Here is a 21,213-nt window from a genome sequence, read left to right as displayed (position 1 = left end):
TATCAAATATATAAATAATAAATAGATGATAATGTATAATAAATAATAAATATGATAAAAGGAAATCATATGGTACACTAAAAAGCAATGAGTTTTATGGGGAAAAATAGAACAGAGAATTGGAAGTTGGAGGGTGGCTTGAGGGTTTCATCTTGAGATTCAATCATCTTCACAAGATGCTAATAGCAGATGTCGGTCTTACATCGACACAACATCCAGTCTTGAAGACAGAGCACAGATTTTTTTGTTTCTTTTAAAAAGGTAGACTATTTTCCCATAAGTAATGCAGCAAAAATATCCCTAACTGTTCCTTCAGAGATATGTGTCCTGTCTCACCTCTCAATAAATCCCAAGGGGGACAGAAGGACTGTGCCAGAGTGACATTGCTCAAAGTCAGACCCTGGGACTGGACAGGCACTGAGACTCTCTAGATGTTCTTGTGCTTGAAAGAAATGTATATTCTTTGCAAGTTTATAGGGGAACAGTAAGGAGTGGCAATTGGGTATTTAAACAAAAGTATCCTCCATAGCAAATTACTCAGTCTTCTAAATCCTTAGTTTCTTTTCTACAAGATAGAGAAAATAATAGTATCCATTTAGTTGAGTTGCTGAGAAGATAAGATAATGCATAAAAAGTACTTAGTAAAGGACCCAGCATATTGTGAGGCTTTAATAAGTGACAGTTATCATCATGGTCATTATTACTGTTAGTATTAACAGTCATCACAACACCCAGCAAATACTTTGGGGTATATATTAATTGTGATGCATTAAAGTAAAAGGGGAAAATGAAGTACTAAGTGACACATTAAATATATATAATGGTCCCTTTTGATAGAATCTCAGATATGCACATTAACTTCAACACAGCTGTAACACTATTAATTAAATTCTATCCTTTAACATGTAAATAGCTTTTTTAATATACATCTACCATCAGATTCTCCTGGTATCCCTATTGCTCCCCGTAGGCATACTTCGGACATCTCTAGAAGTCTCCAAGACTGTTTTTCTTGCTGCACTTTAAGATCAGCAGGGGTCCAGTGAAGTTATTGTTGCTTCCTTGGAAATAACATGACTTGGAATCATCTTCCTTCTGAATAACACATGCAGCACATAAATACGAAAGCTTCTTTCATCTGGCACATTTAAGATACCAAGAAATATGTTGAAAATCCAAATCATACTTTTATTTTCCTAAGGAACGAGTGTGACATTATTCTGTTATTTTGGTGATGACTAACATTATAGGCTAATTTTCTTTATTATTTACTTTTCTTGAGAGAAGTGGAACTTTTCCTCTGATCCCAGAGTGTTTTCAATGCTTCAAAATCTCCAAGTACTCAACATATGTACAATTATACATAAACAAACTTAGGCATAGAAATAAGACAGGTAAATGTGAAGAAATCTGTAGATTTGTCTCACATTAATCAGGAACTTAAATTAGCAACCTTCTAAAAGCAATGATAGAAAAAAAGGGCTTTCCTATTACGTCACATATAGGTACTGATTGCCTACTGTGTATATGTTCTTTACATTTATGTTTTTTGTTCTATTCTTACAGCAACCCTTTGAGGTGAATATTATTTTCCTTATTCTATGAAGAACTATAGTTCAAAGAGTCTAAGTAATGTGCTAAGAGGGCACATTTAGTGAATAGGGGAAATAGACTTTATCCTGTCAACTTAAAAAAATACAACTTATGAATTTAGAAGAGGAGACTTTATTTCTGTCAACTTAAGATAATACAATTTATAAATTTAGAAGAGGAGACTTTATTTATCATAAAGAGTTGCAGCCTACAGCCATTCTGATAGGCTGGGAAGCATAGACTCTGACCAAAAGCTCAAAACAGATACTTCAAGGCGGGGGCAAAGGCAACAGGAATATGTTAAGTGGGGTGACCAAATATACATCTTCAGTAAGCTACAGAAGGCGTCATGAATATTTATGAAAGGAGAAACATGTACATGCACAATGGAGCTCCCTGTGTCTCTCTGTTCAAAAAACGGTGGTGATCTGGGGGCGTTTTTGGCCTTCTGATATCAAAAGGTAAAGCAGAAGACATGAAAACCCTCACTGTGCATTCTCTGTAGACTGGCCAGAACAGTAGTGGTCAGTGGTCACTTATCAGGCAAAAAAGGATGGGTAGCATCAGGTGGTTGGTTGATATCAGTGGTGGAGTTTTTCAGAAAAGCTGGTTTCCATTAGGCCCTTAGGGAAGAAAGCCTAATTATGGTTAGCAAAGGAGGTAGTCTGACTCCCTCATCCCATAATGGCCAAGAATTCAGTTTTCAGGGTTATTCTGGGGTCTTCTTGCCTAGGAGATGGTTCATTCAGTCAGTTGGGGGGTTTAGAATTTCATTTTTAGTTTACAATTCCCAGGTCTTGACTATAAGATTTTTGCCTGATCCATCACATAGCTTAGTCCACAAATCATCTATATTATCAAATATGGGTTTTCAAGTACGTATTTTTCTTTTTTTCTGTTATGTACAATGTTTTGTAATCTTTTTCTATAGTGGCCTGATTTGCTATTGTTTTGAATCCGTAAACCAAAAAGTATCTGAGACAAATCTCAATCAGTTTAGAAGTTTATTTTTCCAAGATTAGGGACATGCCCATGACACAGCCTCTGGAAATCCTGAGAATATGTGCCCAAGATGGTCAGGTTACAGCCTGATTTTATAGATTTTAGGGAGGCATAAGACATCAATCAATACATGTAAAATGTACATTGGTTCGGTCTGGACAGGCAGGACAACTCAAAGGGAGGCTTTCAGGTCATAGGTGGATTCAAAGATATTCTGATGGCAATTGGTGAAAGAGTTTATCTCCAGACCTGGAATTGAAATGTTTAGGTTGAAATAAGAGGTTGTGAAGACCAAGGTTCTTATTATGCAGGCAAAGCCTCCAGGTAGCAAGCTTCAGAGAGAATAGATTGTAAATGTTTCTTATCAGACTTAAAAATGTGCCAGACTCTTAGTTAATCCTCTCCTGGGTAAGGAAAAAGATCTAGAAAGGAAAGGAGATTCTCTATAGAGTGTATTTCCCCCATAAGAGACAGCTTTGCAGGGCCATTTCAAAATATGCTGAAGAAATATATTTGCTTTTTATTTCTCTCAGGGCCTGCTATCTGTCATTGGGTATCTTATTGCTACAAAGAGTCAGATTTGTCCCTCTTAAGGTCTCTGTTTTCATGTTAATGCTGATCAGTTGTGCCTGAATTCCAAAGGAAGAAGGGTATGATAAGGTATGTCCAACCCCCCTTCCCGTCATAACCTGAACTCACGTTTTGAGTTAACTTTGGAATTCCCTTGGCCAAGAGGAGTCGTTCATTCAGTTGGTTGGGGGCTTAGAATTTTATTTTTGGTTTACAATTTTTTAAGAAAGTTAAGCAGTTTTTCAAAGTACCAGCAATAGAACCTTATTTAGCTATTTTGACTTGACATCACTACCCATGACAGCTCATTTTTCCCATGAAATATTTCACCTGTGTATTTCACCTGAGGAGTCAGGCAGGGTCAGTGAAATAATTCTTCTTTGTCAGGTAATTCTTATACCTAGTTTAAATTCTTCCTCAGAACATTGCTGGGAAAACATTTTGTCTAGCTCAAGATTTACCTTTTTTTTTTCTAATCTTCAATCTTTTTTGTGCCAGGAATGTAGGAAACCCCAAATCCCAGTTTCCTCCAGGTGGCTACAATCCATCTATTACATTTAATAAACTATTTAATAATTTTTTTACCTCACAGGTTTCTTTTTATTTTCAGATGGTGAAACTTAGGCAACCCTGCTTTGTATATTTTTGTTATTATTTAAACATATACAACTTACTTAAATCTAGTAATTAGTTTTATCTTTTATAACTTACTGTTATCTTTTCCTGTGTATATTTTCTTCCTACTGAAAGAAATCTTGAATGTTTTTATTTTTGGAGTTCTGGAGGCTGCTAATACCTATATTCAAGAATAATGTCTCAAGGAAATAATCTGGACGCCTTTACCGAAATAGCATTCTAAAAACACAGCAAAGTCCATGCCTTATTTTGGAGCTACAAGAATGGCATCTTCTTTAATAATCTAGTATCATTGTCAATTAGGCACTTTTTGGAGGATGAGGGGAATTTACATAGGTTATTTAGGTTTATAAGCCTCTAGGCAATACTTCTACTTGTTTGTTAACCATATTGTCAATACTCAACAAATAATACAATTGGGCATTTTTTTAAATGCATAAATGCTTTTACATCAGTAGGGGAAAATGAAGCTCTGTATGTATTCTACTTTTCTGTTTTTATTCTCAAATATTGTTTGCAGAGCAGAGTGAAAGAAGGGAGGTGATGGGGACAGAGGTTTGTCTAGATTTGGAAGATCTCTATAATTAAATTTGACTTTGGGTCTTGATTGTAAAAAATCTAAAGTCCTATGGACAGTAGATGCTATATTTTGTTGCTTCACAAAACTTTTCCAAGGGATGCAATTATATTTCAGAAAATGGAACAAGTCATCTTAGAGATATTTCTTATTCCAAAGACCTTAAAGTTTGAAGTGAATATAATTCCTAAAAAATTAAGTTCCAATATTCTCTCACAGATATGGTGACCTAATTTTTCCTTCTGCATGTTTTCCACAATGAAGGAAATCTATGAAATTTGAAGACTGTATTGTATTTATCATGATGCTTAATGCAAATACAAAGATTTGGGGAATCTTTTCACCGAAAATTTAATTTACTGCGGGGTTATACAATCTAGTGACAAACAGAAACCATCTAAATTTTTAAGTAATCAATGTGGTTGATGTTTTATTAATAGCTGTTAATCAGAAATTTGTGTAACAGCAATATGTCTCTCTTTGCAGACAAATAGGTTGCAAGTAGGTTTTATTTTTGTCTTTTTTCAAAAGCAATTGGGTTTTCAAAAAGCAGTTGCTGTTTGTTTAGAGTCACTGTATTGAGCAAGGTTTGTGCAAAAATAAGCGAACAGCTATGCAGAAATACATGGTTTCTGTTATTTTTCTTCTATATAATATTATCCCTTCAATCAAATATGAGAAAACAATTTTTAAAGAAAAGTGTTTTACCTGTGTCATTTATTTATTTCATAGTTTCAATTCAGAAGTATAAATATGAAATGATCTTAGTTTCTCCAACAACTCACTCCCCAACTCTTCTGTGTTGAATCCCCTTTTCTAATTCTTTAACACATCATAATTCTGTACCAACTTTAACTGTTTGAACTGAGTTCTTAAAACTTGTTCTCATGCCTCCATCTCTGGTCAAAGAAAACCACACTTGTGACTTGTGGCTTGAAGGTTTTCTATCTTTCCCAGGCATTGACTTCCAGACTTTACTGCCTGAGTGTGGGAAGATATGGGCTGTGGTGGTCATCTCACCCTGCCAGAAAAAGCCGGGAGGAGGCTGGGAGGTGACCCTGTTCTCATTCAACTTCTCCAGTGCCCCTGGGAGCCCTGCTAATACAATGGTCTCCAAATTTGCCCAGTTCTTGTACATGCTTCTATAGAAACATTTCTTTCTCAATGAAGCTATACCTATTCCAATAAGTGAGAGTTAGTTGGGCCACAGATTGCGAACATTAAACCATTAAAGGTAGGCCATGGCTGCCAAACTTCAATGAAAGTAGTTTTGTGCTCCAGAGAAAACAGCTTGAATAGCTTCTAATGAAAAGTGTTGCTGTGCTTTTTAGAAGGAATTTCAAATATACGAGTGTAATTCTTGAAGGAGCAATCTGAATATAAGGTCATTCTAGAACAATATGTAGAACAAATAGAACACCAGTAAATGCCATTAAGATCATAAATTATCTTGCTGTGATGTTAATGCATTTCATGGATACAATCTCATGGTTGAGAAACTTCAATTAAGAGTAAAATCTGAATGATGAAGAATTTTAGGTGAGATTTGCAATGGTTCATAGATGATAAAAGAAAGCCTGATAAACAGATTTATTTGCATGTCATCTTTTTTGTAATTGAATAGCAATGTATGCCTCTGTGTAGTTTTACGCAATAAAACGGAATACTACTACACAATTAAATGATCTGAATGAACATTTAGTTGAAGTGGCTTGCAGGAACAGAGGAGCTTACAATACAATTATGCAACACTACCTTCTGTGATGTTGTAAAGGAAAAAAAAGCACTAAATTACTACAAAAATTTACCTCTGTAACTCCTTTTTTAAAAACTACATATAACTTGTAGGTATATCTAAAAACTTTTCTCTTTGCACAGAGAAAGTTCATTGTTGATGTCATGAGAAATTACGGGTTAAATGCTTTGGAGTGACCTTGAACATGAGAGGCACTATAACGGCCATGCATTTGATTTATGATTTGACTGAGATGACCATGACCGGGTGCCACAAAGTGCCCTTAAGGTTAGCACAAGCGTTCTAGATCCCTCACCCAAAAATGATAAGTCTAAAGCTTCAAGTTAAGCAGGATGATGGGGAAAGCAAAGCAATTATATAAGGAAAGATGGAAAAAAAGATTGGCTGAGGCCTGCACAGCCCACTTGGGCAAAAAGATAACCTTGAGCAGATAAGTAATTGATTAGGATAATAGAGAAGAAAGATGGGAGAGCCTGAGGCCTTATATCTTTGTGGAGATATTACATTATCTCTAGTCTGCCTAATATTGAATTTATTTTATATGATAGAATATCTTTTAAGCCATTGTTTTGGGGCTTTTCTCTGATATATAACCCAGCCTAATGCAAACTGACATACAAATTTTAGTTTAGAACTTATGAGCATAGCAATTGGAACATAAGAATATATCAGATAGCTCTGTTCTCATGAAATTTTCTACACAATGGGAAATATAAGTAATAATAAATTTAAGTAATAATAATAATAATAGAATATAAACATGTTATAATCAAGGACTTCCCTTAGAACTTTGAGCACATAGAGCAGGAGTGTTAAATACATCAAGATGAGCAAAGGTCTCCCTGAGGAAAACGTGATGGGTTTATGCATTACTGTGTTTAAGACAATACAGCCTTAATGTTTAATATTTAATGCTGATATTCACGTATTCGGACAATGTTCACGACCAATAACGCGTGAGAAAAGCAGTTTGTTTTTCTGTCTCTTGAGATGAATTGTATTCACCATCAAACACTCCTTCTCCAGACTCTTTTTCTACATGCAGTTTATTTTTATTTTTATTTTATTTTATTTTATTTTTTGAGACAGAGTCTCTCTCTGCCACCCAGGCTGTAATGCAGTGGCACCATCTCGGCTCACTGCAAGCTACGCCTCCGGGGTTCACGCCATTCTCCTGCTTCAGTCTCTGGAGTAACTGGGACTACAGGTGCCCACCACCACGCCCGGCTAATTTTTGTATTTTTAGTAGAGACGGGGTTTCACCGTGTTAACCAGGACGGTCTTAATCGCCTGACCTCGTGATCTGCCCGCCTCAGCCTGCCAAAGTGCTGGGATTACAGGCGTGAGCCACCGCGCCCGGCCACTACATGCAGTTCATATTTATGATTACACACTATCATAGATTACTGTCCTTAGAAGGTAGTCTTCCAGAAACACACTCTAAACAAAACTACTGAGTTTTGATGTTACAGACAAAAACAGCAGTAACATGCTTTCCTCCTGGGGTGCCTTTTGAGATGCCCGGAAATCATTTTTCATAATCACATATGGACAGATGTACTTTTCAAATACAAGACTCCTATATGGCACAAGTATATTAGTTTAGAGCCACTGCTGATTCAAAAAGTGCTTCAAGGAAGGATAAATATGCTTCCAGAAAATTCCCCTTTAAAAAGTATGCTTCTAGAAAAGAAAATGGCATTAAGAAATCTTTTTAGAACAAATACCATATCCCAAAGCTTATTTTAGGAATAAAAATTCTCTTTGGTTGTTTTAAGAAATGATCTCATCTTTGTTTCTAGAATAATGTGCAATGGGGTAATAGTACCATTTCATAATGGGCCATCTGATGTTTTAGTTTGTACATATAATTAATCATTTTTTGGTCTCCTGTAATTATAGAATTAATGGAGATAAAATTTCCTCTGTGTATTTAAAATACTAAAGGACATTAAAGCTATTAGCCTGACAAAATGGCCAGTCCTACTTTATAGTAGCATACGACAGTTAGTGTAGTGTAGTGAGCTGTGTTCACCTTTAACTGAAATACTAAGACAGAGGGTATAGTTATTTTTCCTGCTTACAGTTTTAATTTTACATCTGAATAAAATGGAAACAATCAGGTGACATATTTTTCTTCCCTATAAAAGAGAGAATTACAGTTCCCTAAAATCAATAGCTGTCAATCAAGGCCTAGACATAGTGTGATGTGCATGAATAAAGACTGATTTGTTAACCGTGCAGAAGTGAAGTTAGCCATGCAAAGAGACACATTGTCAATTGCCAGCAATTTACTATGTTTTTGAAAACTGCAGGCAGCAATTTACTGAAAAGATTAGGCCAGTTACTGTACACATGTGACATTTTCTTGATTTAAGATGTCAATCTAAAAAGCTGTAAACTGACACCTGGAGTTTGGAATGAAGTTATAAAGTTTACAAAGAGCTGCTTTTTGCTGAAAATGTCTATATTTCTGCTCTGGGAGACCCCTGAATGCACACCCCTGCTGGGGCTAACCATGTGAATGCAAATGAACCCTGTCACAGAAGGGTGACACACCTTCTCTTGGGACCATTAAGTACCTACCTTTGCATCATTCACTGCTCAAATGCACTTGGCATCCATAAGAAAGCATGCCCATGGGCTTTTATTTCTTAGGACTGATATTATTAGAATGAAAGCACTATGAATGCATTTTAATAGTCTCAAACCATCTCATTTAATAGACTCAAACCATAGTCTCAAACCATAAAAATATAGTTACTTTAATCTTGCATCAGGATTCCTATTTTTTAGTTGCTCTTCTAAAGAATATGGTATGAGCAAAGTGGAACATCATCATTGAATAACACAGTAATAATTGCCGCAGGCAAGATCCACTGATGAGTGCTAAAATTAATGGGTCAGTCTTTAAGGAGAAACAGGTTATCTGTATAGCCTCAAAGTATCTTCCTCAAGATATTTATTAATTACTCTATTGGTTTTAATACATGTCTCCAGATTATTTGATATTCCCTTCTTCCAGAAGGTGAAACTTAATTCTGCTTACTCTCCATGTTGCTGGATTTATTGACTTACTTCCAAAGAATAGAGCACGTAAAGGGAAAATGGTAACTTTCCCATAGAGAAACCTGACATACGGCACTTTATCTAGGGGATCAAGATTAGCATCATCTAGAATAAGCCATGTTGATATCGTGTACCCCCAATATGATGTGATGGGTAGAGGATTTCCCCTCTAAAATGTCTTTCCCAAAATTCATAATCTCAGTCTAATCTAAGGAAAAAATCAGAAAAAAAATCGAAATGAAAACATTCTACAAAGTATTTGTCCAGTATTCTTCAAAGTCTCTATGGCAAGTTCATGAAAACCAGGGAAACACAAAAGATTGTCACAGATTGGAGGTGCGACAAAGTTGACTAAATGAAACTTGGTGTTCTGGGTTGAATTCTGGAACAACAACAACAAAAACAAAAATAGGCATTAGTGGAAAAATTAGTGAAATACAAATAAAGTTTCTGGCTTAATTAATAGTAGCATGGATATGAAAGTTGCTAACATTAGGAGAAGCTGGGTAAAGGATGTAAGGGAATGCTCTGTACTATCTTTGTAACTTCTGTGTACATCTAAACAGTTTCAATACCAAAGGTTTGTTTTTTTTTTAATTTAAAGAAAAAAATGATCAATAGATGATATGGGCTGAATTGTGTCCCCCCAAAAGACATGTTGAGCCCTAACCCCCAATATCTCAGAATGTAAACTTATTTGGAAATAGTGTCTTTGCAGATGTAGTTAGTTAGTAAGATGAGGTCATACTGGAGTAGGATGAAGCCTTAAACCAATACGGCTGGTGTCTTCATGAGAAGACACAAGCGTGCAAGGGAAGAACACCACATAACGCGGGAGGCAAAGACTGAAGTGCTGCGTCAACAAGCCAAGAACACCAAGGCCTGCCAGCCTCCACTAGAAGTGAGGGAAAAGAAAAAAGTTGCTTTCTTGCAGAATTCAGAGGGAGCACAACTCTGCTAAAACCTTGACTTTAGACTTTGGACTCCATAATTGTGAGATTGTTTTCTGTTGCTTTAAGCTGCCCTATCTGCTGTTTTGATGTAACTTTGTCACACTAGAAAACTAATACAATTGAAAACTAAACTTCTATCCACTATTTTTTCTTATTATAAGCCATTTAAATCTTTTATTGATATTGAAGTTAGAAACAAATTCTTTTTCCTTGAATTTTAGAGGAAACTACATAAAGCTACATTTCCAGTAAAAATTGTAAACTTCAAGATGTCCTGAAAAATGGTGGCTACTCAAAGAGAATCTATGGGACAAAGATTCCACAATTCAAATGCAACGGTATATAGTGTGTGGTTGATCATTTCTCCGTGCTTTAGAAAAAAACATGAACTTAGTGTATATTTCTAAATTTATTCTTAGTGTTTACATTAATTTATTAAACGCTTCAACATTTTCCTGGGAGTCCAAACTTTGTAAAACCAGGGTTCTTCTTGTAATTCCTACTCTGAGATTGCATATGCCAATAGTCATCATAAAATACAGGTTGAAGCTTTGTTTTCCATATGAGAAACTAGACAACATTTCCTTTTTGTTTAGCAATAAAATAAATCTGAAGAGTGATTCTAACGTCTTCTTCTATCTTATGCAGTTTGATATGTTTCCATCATTTTTCTCTATACTTTTCCTCAAAGGGGAGAAGAATGAAGACTTTAATAAATTATTTTCTTATTTTTTATCTCAAATTTTCAAGGGTAAAATGTAAAATGGTAGAAGTCAACACTGAAGTGGTTTGTGAACAGAAATTATTATTAGACCATTGCCCTGACTTAAGGATTTTTTTTTTTCTATTTCAATAAGTGGCTTTTTTTTTTCTCATTTCCAGTGGGGCTGGAAATGAGTGTCTTTTTTGCTGAAAGCAAATTATCTAAATTTACATTCCCCTGGACAACGTATAAGATGGATCATATCCCCAGATAGGTGACGAGGCCCCAAACAGTTTCTCAGATTACAGGCATGAAGGCTACCAACAGTCAGGGAAGAGCACGAGTTTAGGCGCCTGAGTCTCCTGACTCCAAATCCTCACTCTACTGCCTCCTAGCGGGTGACTAAGCAAGTTATCTAACATCTCTGAGCCTCAATGTGTAATTCATTATTTGAAAGATAAAGTACATTACATAGTAAACCTTTGTGGTTCTTATCTGTCAATATTTTAGAAATGAATACTAAAATCATTTCAGAGGATATACATTCCTACTCTTCTTACTCTCCATGGACTATCTCTTTGATGATTTCTTCTGTGTTTCTATTACTAATTTCACCTCTCACTATTTCAGGGAAATGAACTCCCTAATCAATGCTAGACTTTTTTCATTGGGAACCTCATATTTTCAGATGGAGATTTCACATACAAAAAGTCAAATCTATGTCAGTTCTGACTCTTCTCTGAAGTCCCATATTTCCTGCAATGGACAAAACAATAATGTTTGAATTGCTTGTCATCAACAAAAATGAAGTGCACACTTACATCATGACCAGCCTTGCTGTGGACCTTCTTCCCTCTGCTGTTGGACAGTTCGAATAAGCTGTGAATTCCTTGAGAACAGAAACCCTGTCATTTTCACCTGTATTCCTAGGGCCTGAGCAAAGTATATGTCTTAGTCCCTTTGCACTGCTCTGAAGGAATACCCGAAGCTGGGTAATTTATAGAGAAAAGGGGTTTATTTGGCTCACAGTTCTGTAGACTGTACAAGAAGTATGACACTGGCGCCTGCATCTGATGAAGCCCTCAGACTGCTTCCACAAGTGGTGAAAGGCAAAGGGTTGCCGGTGTGTGCAGATCTTTTTGACATACTTTTTTCTTTTCCTTTGGGTAGATGCCAAGATTTCAACACAAAACTTGGCAGAGCCAAATAAATTATATCCAAACCATAGCACTGCATAATATATAGTAGGTGATCAATAAATAGTTGTTGGATATATAAGTAAATGAATGATTGAAGAATGAAAAAGTTTTTTTCAGATTGGAAAGGTTACCTATAGTGGAAAGAGATGGGAAATCAAAGTAATAAGTGTCGTCACTAGTTGCCTGCCAGGCCCTTGCATATATTATTTCTAATCTGTACAACAGCCTCACTGGGTAGGCATCAGTGGCTGCAGGAGAGAGGGACACTGCAGATAAGAGAGAGGAATAGTGAGCCAAAGGGCAGTCCATGAAATGCCTGGTACAGTCATGCCCATGGCCCCTTGGGAACGAAGCTGCCAAAAGCTCAGCTCATCTCTCAGCACAGCTGTCATGCTCTCTGCCGTGGACACCTTCAACGGCAGCCATGTGCTTGGAGGCTTCGGTGCATAGTCCAGAGGCAGCCACACAGGGATACTGGCAGGCCCCTGCCTGGAAGAATGCCCACCAGACCTGCGCTTTGCTCCTGGAGGGGTTGAGAATATGGAGAGGACAGGCATCCTTCTACGAGCCGCCTGTCATTCCTGGTGACCTCCACACTTCTCTACTCCTTTATGTCTGAGAGAGCACAACTAATACAAGTAAGAGGGGTGGGAGGGCTTAGTATTCACTTTTGGAGTTGGGACTCTCATCCCTCTTCTCTCAAAATAAAAATGTAGGATGGATTAAGCTACCCATGTTCAACTTAACTGAAGTCAAAAACTTGGAATTACCTGTCTGTGCTTTCCTTCATCTCTCTAAAATAAAAGAGGTGACCCATGATGGGAGACATGCCAGGGACAGTGGAGAGGGAAGGGACAAAAATAGGAAGAAACAAGACCTGGACATCTTAGTTTTGTCAAACATCTTTCAAATTTCCTATGGGGGAGTGAGCATGTCGAATATGTTAGGATGAAGGAGACAGAGGAGGAAAAAGTAGAGAAAGAAGAGGGAATGTGGAAGGAAGGACGAAAGAGGGAATCCCCAGTGTTGTTCTTTGTTGGAGACTCAGGGAGCCTAAAATATAGAAAACTCAGAATTCAGATACAGATTACACAACTGGTGAGAAATTCTAGTTCAGTTTGGGAGGAATTTGTACTGCCTCGAATGTGGGAATCTTGGGAGGATAAAAATAATTCTTCTTCTCCATAGGCCTAGATCTGAAGACTAAAGAAGAACATAAAGATGAGACTATCTTACAAAGATATTTAAACACTTTATATGCCTGGTAGGTTATATACCATGAAATTGTGCCATTGTGTCATCAGAGTTATATATAGTTTATTCTACATTAACTTTTCTTCTAAGATTTGCACAAATTGTTTTTTTTTTAAAAAAAAAAACATTTACATATTTGAAGAAAATTTGAGGATACCAAAATACAAAGTTTGACATGTAGAGGCCAGTGTCACAGATTAGGGTACTCCCAGGTGGTGACCACAGGAACTTGCCTCTATCCAAAGAAGGTAGCGTAGTTTTAGATTTGGGAGCTGTCTTAGGACAATTTTATCATATTTGCACATATTGATATTTTAGTGATATGAATTGGAGATAAAATTGCTACAGAAGTCACATGGTAGTGTGCATAAGTACACCCCAAAGGAAATAGGTGAGTAAAGTCCTATCCTCAGGTTAGTGTAAAATAGACCTACCTATACATATCATATGCCCTGTATTCATTCCCTAGGGCTACTGTTACAAATCACCACAAACTGGGTGGCTTAAGACAACAGGAATTTATTCTTTCACAGTTCTGGAGGCCAAAAGTCTGAAATAAAGCTGTTAGCAAGGCCACACTCCTTCCAAAGTTTCTAAAAAAGAGTCCATTCCTTGCCTCGTCCAGCTTCTGGCAGTTCCAGCCATTTCTTGGTCAATCTCTGCCTCCTCTCTGTGTCTTTATGTCTCAAATATCTTCTGCCTTTCTCTCATAAGGGCACTTGTCACTGGATTTAGGGCCCATCTGTATATTCCAGGATGATCTCATCTCAGGACCCTTAACCTAATAACATCTGCAGTGATCATTTTTCCAAATATGGTCCCATTTACAGGTTCTGAGTGGAGAATCTTTGGGGAGGGGAAGCACCATTCAACCCACTACTTGTACCAAGAATCCACCCAATCAATGAGGTGATGCAGAGTAAAAGGGTTTTTAGATTGCAACTTTTTGAATGTTGGCTTTTGTTTTTTACTTTGTTTTCCTCTTAAGCACCAAAAAGTTGGAGGTTAGGAATTGTGATTGGGAATGCCAAGTTTTCAATTCTATTAATAGTCAACACATATGCAGTACCCATTTCACAATTGTGACATATCTATCCCCCAAATATTCTATAGCAATATATCATCATGCGAGTTTCTTGAGAAAGTCTCAAGAAAAAGAAATACAGGACTTACGTATTTCAAAAATTCCAAAGACCTTAAATAATTTAGCCTCTAGGGTGACACAAGAACATCCCCACACACACCCTGACACACAGCTACCACCTCCACCTGCATTGCCTACTACGATTCCCTGCTCAAGTAGGACCAGAGTAAATAAATATCTTCCTACCTTCGAAAGACGAAATGTGCAGTAGCACAGACCAGCTTTTAAAATATAAATTTCTCAGAAATTTAGAAAAGTCACATCCTTAGCAGTTCTAAGAAAAATGTGTCAGCCTGAATATAAAACCCTCTCTTTGAAACTAATAAGACATTTGAGTACATGTAAATTGTAGCTGCCTATGTGACAATATTTCAGTTGGTATCCGTCAGTAATTCCACTGTCACTGATTGAATCATTTTTTCTCCTCCGGACCCTTTCTCATACACTAGAATGCACTTATGAAACTGTGGTTGACAAGTCCTAGAGAAATAAATTATTTATAAGTTTTCCAGTGCATTGATTTTTTCAATAGGAGGAAACCATGCTGTGGCGTAAATTCTGCTACAAAGAACTACATGACAGAACTAAGTATGTTTAATTAATCTTAAATTCATATAGTATAATGACAGTAAATCATTATCATTGTTGGTAAATTACACAATTGTTAGCAAATCTCACTGATGCATTTTGAGTAAGTGAAACACAGAACTATACACTCTCTATTTTTTTAAGAAAATTTGATTTGCAATGAAGTCTCTTCATTTTTATAAATTTTATTTTTATACACACCAACAAAAATCAGATTCTTTAAAAAAATTAAATAAAATTCAGTAGATTATTGAGAAAGTATTGCTTAAAGTTTATTATTCTAGTGAGGAATATCTTATTGACAAAATTAATAGCAGTTAAAGCCAGACATAAAACAAATATTTTCCACTTTCATGGACTGTATCTTTGAAGAGCATCCCTGAGGCTGTTCAAAGGCTTCCTAGCAATTGTCACCTCTCTGTTATATGACACAAGCAAGCTTTAGAGAGATGCCTGGCACACTGTGCAGTAGGACACACATGCAAATGAGATTCCAGTCTCAGCCAGCCTTTCTGGACTGGGTTATCCCTGCTCACATTCCACCATATCCCACCACACAGGAAAGTTCCAATAGGAAGACAGTAATAAGGTCACTGCTGGACAGTGAAAATGAAGTCTGAAGTTTCCTGCCTAGAAAGGAAATAAAGAGCTCAATCGACTGGCAGATCCCACAGAAAATGTTCTTCAGGGCTCCATTTAGCACTTCAGAAAAAGGAAATTTCTGTGTCCACCTTTCTTGTCCTTTGAATTCTTATTAATTGAGGCTGGATGGACAACCAGGTCTTCCTATTCCTATGAAGGGACTATAACTCCAAGAGTTCATGGTGAACCCATTCTCTAAGTCAGGATGTGTTGTGACAGTACAAAGAGTAGGATGGAAGGGGGCCTCCCAGAGGGTGAATCTCAAGGGGAGTCACACTGGACTTAAGGGATCCAAAATCTTCTGTCTTGGGCAAGATGGTGAGAACCAGAAAGAGGACGTAAGGAACAAGAATGCACAGTAGTATCTAAGTTTAGGTTTCTACAAGATAAAATATGCTAACTGCATTGTGTTGGCCCCTCAGCCCATGAGAAATTATAAATGCTGTCCTGGTATACCTAGAAATGTACTTATAACAGGTTTTATTCAGTCCCCCCCAAAATTGCCAAGTACATTTCGCTAACTACTGACAATACTATAATCATTTTAAAAGGTAAGACACCACATAGAATAGTAATAAGTTCTGCCTTTTTGAAATTATGTAAAATCTCAGAAATAGGCTTTCCTCTAAATAAATGAGCCTAGAAAAGCTTCGAGTGATTGACTTATACTAAAAGGAGCTAAAATCTCATGAAAGAAAAGGGCCACATTAAGGTAAGTGTTTTTGGTAGTTATTATTGTTATTACACATGTAAAAATAGACATTCAAACAGGGAAAAGGTACAAAACAAAGAGTTAAAATTGCCTAGTCCTACTCCGCAGACATTGTTTTAATTCTGGTATTTATCCACACTGCATCTAAATTGGTTATTTACCTCAGAAAAAAACACATATTTTAAAAGCTTATTAAGACCTTGAATCGTGTACTAAAAGGTATGGCATAATGTGTTACTTTTAATATTTAAAATAGAATGAGGCTGGGTGTGGTGGCTCATGCATGTAATCCTAGCACTTTGGGAGGCTAAGGCAGGAGGATCACCTGAGGTCAGGAGTTCAAGACCATCCTGGCCAACATGGTGAAACCCCGTCTCTACTAAAAATACATAAATTAGCTTGGCATGGTGGTGGGTGCCTGTAATCCCAGCTACTCAGGAAGCTGAGGCATGAGAATCGCTTGAACCTGGAAGGCAGAGGTTGCAGTGAGCCAAGATCATACCACTGCACTCCAGCCTGGGCGACAGAGCAAGACTCCATCTCAAAAATACATAAATTAATTAATTAAATAAAATACAAAGAAAAAATAGAACAAAAGGTATCATGGGCACATAAAGGGCTTGGGAGCTTTTTAAACACCTTTTAATATGGGTCAATCACTCGAAGCTTTTCAAGGCTGATTTATTTGGAGGAAAGCCTATTTCTGAGATTTTACATGATTTTGAAAAGACAGAACTTATTACTATTCTGTGTGGTATCTTAAAAACATTATAGTATCATCAGTAGTCAGTTAAATGTACTTGGCAGTTCTTTTGGACTGAATAAAACCTGCCATAAGTACATTTCTGGTCATTTTAGGATGGCGTTTATAATGCTTCATGGGCTAAGGGGTGCAGTGGTGCGATCATAGCTCACTGCACCCTCAAACTGCTGGGCTCAAGTCATCCTCCTGACTCAGCCCCTGGAATAATTGAATTACAGTCATGCACCACCATGCCTGGCTGGCACATTAAGTTTTGTAAAGTAATCATGGGTCAGAGAGGGGAATCATTTTACCAAACACAGAAACAAAAACAACACAAGCAAATAAACTTAGGATATCTCATCTGAAAGATTTTCTCAAATTTATCACTTTTAAAAGCACTTTTCTCTTCCATTCTCCTTATGAATCTATGGCCATATACTTAAGTCTTCCTCACCAGGGAGTTACCTCCTGCATCCAGGCACTGAAGTTGAGAGGAGGATACCTGGAAATGAGAGAAACAGAATTGGGCAGACACGGAGACCGCTACGAGATGTGTCATAATACGTTAATTATTCCCACCTAGAATTTATTTGATGCAGAGCATCATCCTCTAAGTTGCCCAAGATGATCCTCTGATCTGCAAGTGAGAGGGCCTGGTGAAATCCCAGAGCAGTAGATTGAATGAGTGGAGCAGGGCTTTAAGTGCCTGTGAATGCAGCTCTGATTGCCAAAAATGGCAATACCTGTGAATATTTCTGGTAGCTTCTTTTTCTCAAACCTGCCCCAAGTTAATGCTCACAACAAAAGGCAGCCCAATTTTAATTGTTCCACACCAGACTGCTTGTCAAATGCTTCTGATTCTACCCTCACTCCACAATCAAATGCTATCTAGCCATTTTTCCAAAAGTAGAACCACTTTTTACATAGAGATAATCAATCATCAGTCCCCACATAGTATACCCTGGATAGTTCAGATTCCTGTAAATTTATATGAAGGAACTTGGGTGCCCTGCATTTTCCCCAAAGTCAACTCTATTCTCATTCTTAGTTCTCCTTTGAACCATCTTGATGTTGAGTGGTCCCAACACTCTTGCCCCCTGTGACACAGCACTCTCGTACCAAAACTGGGCTTGCTTAGAAATTGGCCCTGGAGAAGTTAATGACTTTGTTCTCAGCAATGTGCTCTCTTAGCTGAAATCTCTGCACTATTCTGTCACCTCCAGAGGCAGGAAAAATGACTCAGTCAGACTTTCACACCATCCTAATGAAGATGGTATTTAAAAATCAGGGGACCAGATGAGATCACCTGAGGCTTAAAAGTAGAAAAAAAAAAAGAATTAAGGCTTGGGCCCTGGGAATTCTAACACATAAAAGCTGATCTGAGAAAGGAAACCAGTGAAGGAGCTGAAAGAGAGCTGGAGACAGGGAAGCCTGAGACAAGCCAGGAGGGCAGTGTCATGAAGAGAAAAAAGCATTTCAAGAGGGAGGGGCCTTGTGAGCCAGGCCAGATACTACTAAGAATTCAAATAAGATAGAGAGGGAGAACTGACCATTGGTTCTGGCAGAATGGAAATCTCTGTTGTTTTTAATAACAGCCCTGCAATGGACAGTCCAGGAGAGAAGCTCTCTAACACTGTATGGAAGAAAGAAGGACCAGGAGGCCTTGGAGACTGAGCCTGGCAAATGCTACCATTTTTCTGCCAAGGTAAACAGGAAAATGAAGTAGTAACTGAAGGAAGACCAAGAATCAAGGGAGCACTGGATTTTTGTTTCTGTTGTTTCAAATATAGAAAATATTAAAATTAAAATGCATTTGTATGTCAATGGAAATGATCAGTTTGGGAGAAAAATGATTTTTTCAAGGGAGGGGAGCTAATTCCAGAGTATGGTCTCGAGTAAACTAAAATAGGTCCATCTAAAGCACAAGTGGAGGGATTCAGCTTAGGCAGGCACAGGGGCATTTACCAAAGTGAAAGAAGAGAATGTGTGTGCAGGAGGTGTACGGAATTAGATTTGGTGACTGGAAGATGCAGTGATGTTTCTATTTCTGTTGCTTTTATATTCTCAAGGATGAATGAGATGATGTCAATAAATGAGAATGAGACAGGTATTTAGAGATTTTTAGCAGAGAAAAGAAGTTGTCGTTCTAAGGAATCTTAGTTGTAGTTACTAGAGAATCTTAATAGGATTGCTGGGCTACACTTTGCATCTCAGCAGAAATTTGTGATTTAAAAATAATGCAGCCTCTACATTTGGTCTCTAATTTGACCTTTATCTTCTTCTAAATAACTTTATTAATAACCATTTTCTATGTGTAAATCAAGTCTTCACAAATTAATTACAAGTTCCTCGAAGTCAAGGTGATGATAGTTCTTAGTATTATGTCCAGGGCATATTTTAGTGCTCTGGCCAGTTAATGTTGTTCTCATGAACATTTGTGAAATTTAACATTGAATAAACTGAATAAACTACTTCAGGAAATGCATCTAGCACTTCTCTTTGTCCTGTCCCTTGTTAACAAAAATGGTTATACAAATCCATTGTCATGTCTCTTATGCACATACACAGAGCATGGGTTTTGGTTATGCCAGAGGCACTAGTGTCACCAAAGGAATCCAATGGATCCCTTCTGAGACCCCTGGAACAGGTTCAAGTTAGATAAATTATTTGCCCGTCGAACTTCTGGAGCATGAAGTAGCACCTGTATGGGTGTCAGTTTCCAGTTTACTTCCTTGGAACATTATATCAAAGTATGTCAAATTTTTTTCTAACTCTCAACAATATGGTAGAAAAAGCCATATATGGTAGACTTTGCCTTAGAAATGGAAAAAACAGCTTCATCTTCCTAAGATGAAAAAAGTCCCCAAACAAGGTTACAAAATTATACTAAAGGTTCCACAAAAATATTTAAATGTTTAATGATTTTTAAATTCATCTTCATAAAGTGGAAACATGTAGTACCATTGCATTTCTGCTAGGCAAATACTGACCTAAGATATAAAAAGGTTTTAATTTAAAAGTAATTGTTAGGCCAACTGACCCCTATTGAAAGGAGCTGCATTTGTCCACATGGATGGATCTTTGTAGCTAAGAAATACCTAATCACAATAACAAAAATGTTTTCAGTAATCTATTAACATTTTGTACCATGTTTTCAGGCTTGTGATAAATTGGTCTGAGGACAGCTGTCATTGAGGAAAATTTTATCTGTGTCACTTAAAGGCTATTTCTGGTACCATACTCCTAGGCACAGAAAAACTTTTCTAGGATAGATTAAGGCACAAATTCACGATCACTTTTGAACATGGAAATCACAAGAGTTATTTTCCTGAAAATACTTAGTGGGACTAATAATTAGAAACCTTTATATATGATTTTCCTCTTTGCTACAAATCTGACACATTTCTTCAGTCTTTAAAGAATTATTTTCCATTTAATTATATGACATGTTATTCTAAGGTTGATGTAATCCCCTCGGTGTCTTTAAACTCAAATGTGGAAATGCCTGGCAGCCACAGAGCAGGCCCTCCCTCCCTCGCTGTTGGTGGCCGGAAGTCTCATGTTCATGTGTGGGAGGTTTCATAGGGGGCGCAATATCATGATAGGTTTACAACCACACTGTACTGTGAGGAAGACAACTTTTTAAAATAAGGGTAATTCAATTGTACTCTCAAAATCTTGAAAACTTTGAAAATTATACGAAAGATTATAAGAAATTATAGAAAATAAGAAAAATTATAAGAAAGATCATGCAAAATATGGCCCTGATGGCTGAGTGTCCCCCAGAGGTCACTGCTCCTCTCAGTCTCACCTTCACTAAGGGACTGTCTCCTCCACATGTCACTAACCTCTCCCTCTTTCAGATCCAACGATGAAAACTGCTGGCTGTTGTTCATGTCCCAGAACTAACCTGTGTGGTTCTTTATACCATCTCCCTACTTTCTAATTATTTCCTTTGTGCATGAAAAATACTTCAACATATCCTAATTTCAATGTGCCATCTGTTTCCTCTTGGGATCTCGACTGATACAAATGTCAAAGTTTTACATAATTGTTTTTACTAGGGAACA

General features: G+C 37.1%; 1 long non-coding RNA gene across 3 annotated transcripts in view; it reads right to left on the bottom strand.

The window, feature by feature from the left end:
- LOC129041956 (uncharacterized) overlaps positions 1–21,213 on the bottom strand; it is a 161,541-nt gene that overhangs the window by 67,053 nt on the left and 73,275 nt on the right. For all 3 annotated transcript variants that reach the window (XR_008504028.2, XR_008504026.2, XR_008504027.2), the window contains exon 2: positions 934–1,095. This is a non-coding gene — a long non-coding RNA (uncharacterized LOC129041956). The remainder of the gene's footprint in view (positions 1–933; positions 1,096–21,213) is intronic.

This window comes from Pongo pygmaeus, chromosome 7, assembly GCF_028885625.2.
Source record: "Pongo pygmaeus isolate AG05252 chromosome 7, NHGRI_mPonPyg2-v2.0_pri, whole genome shotgun sequence".
NCBI lineage: Eukaryota > Metazoa > Chordata > Mammalia > Primates > Hominidae > Pongo > Pongo pygmaeus.
This window is presented reverse-complemented; position numbering and strand designations above follow the sequence as displayed.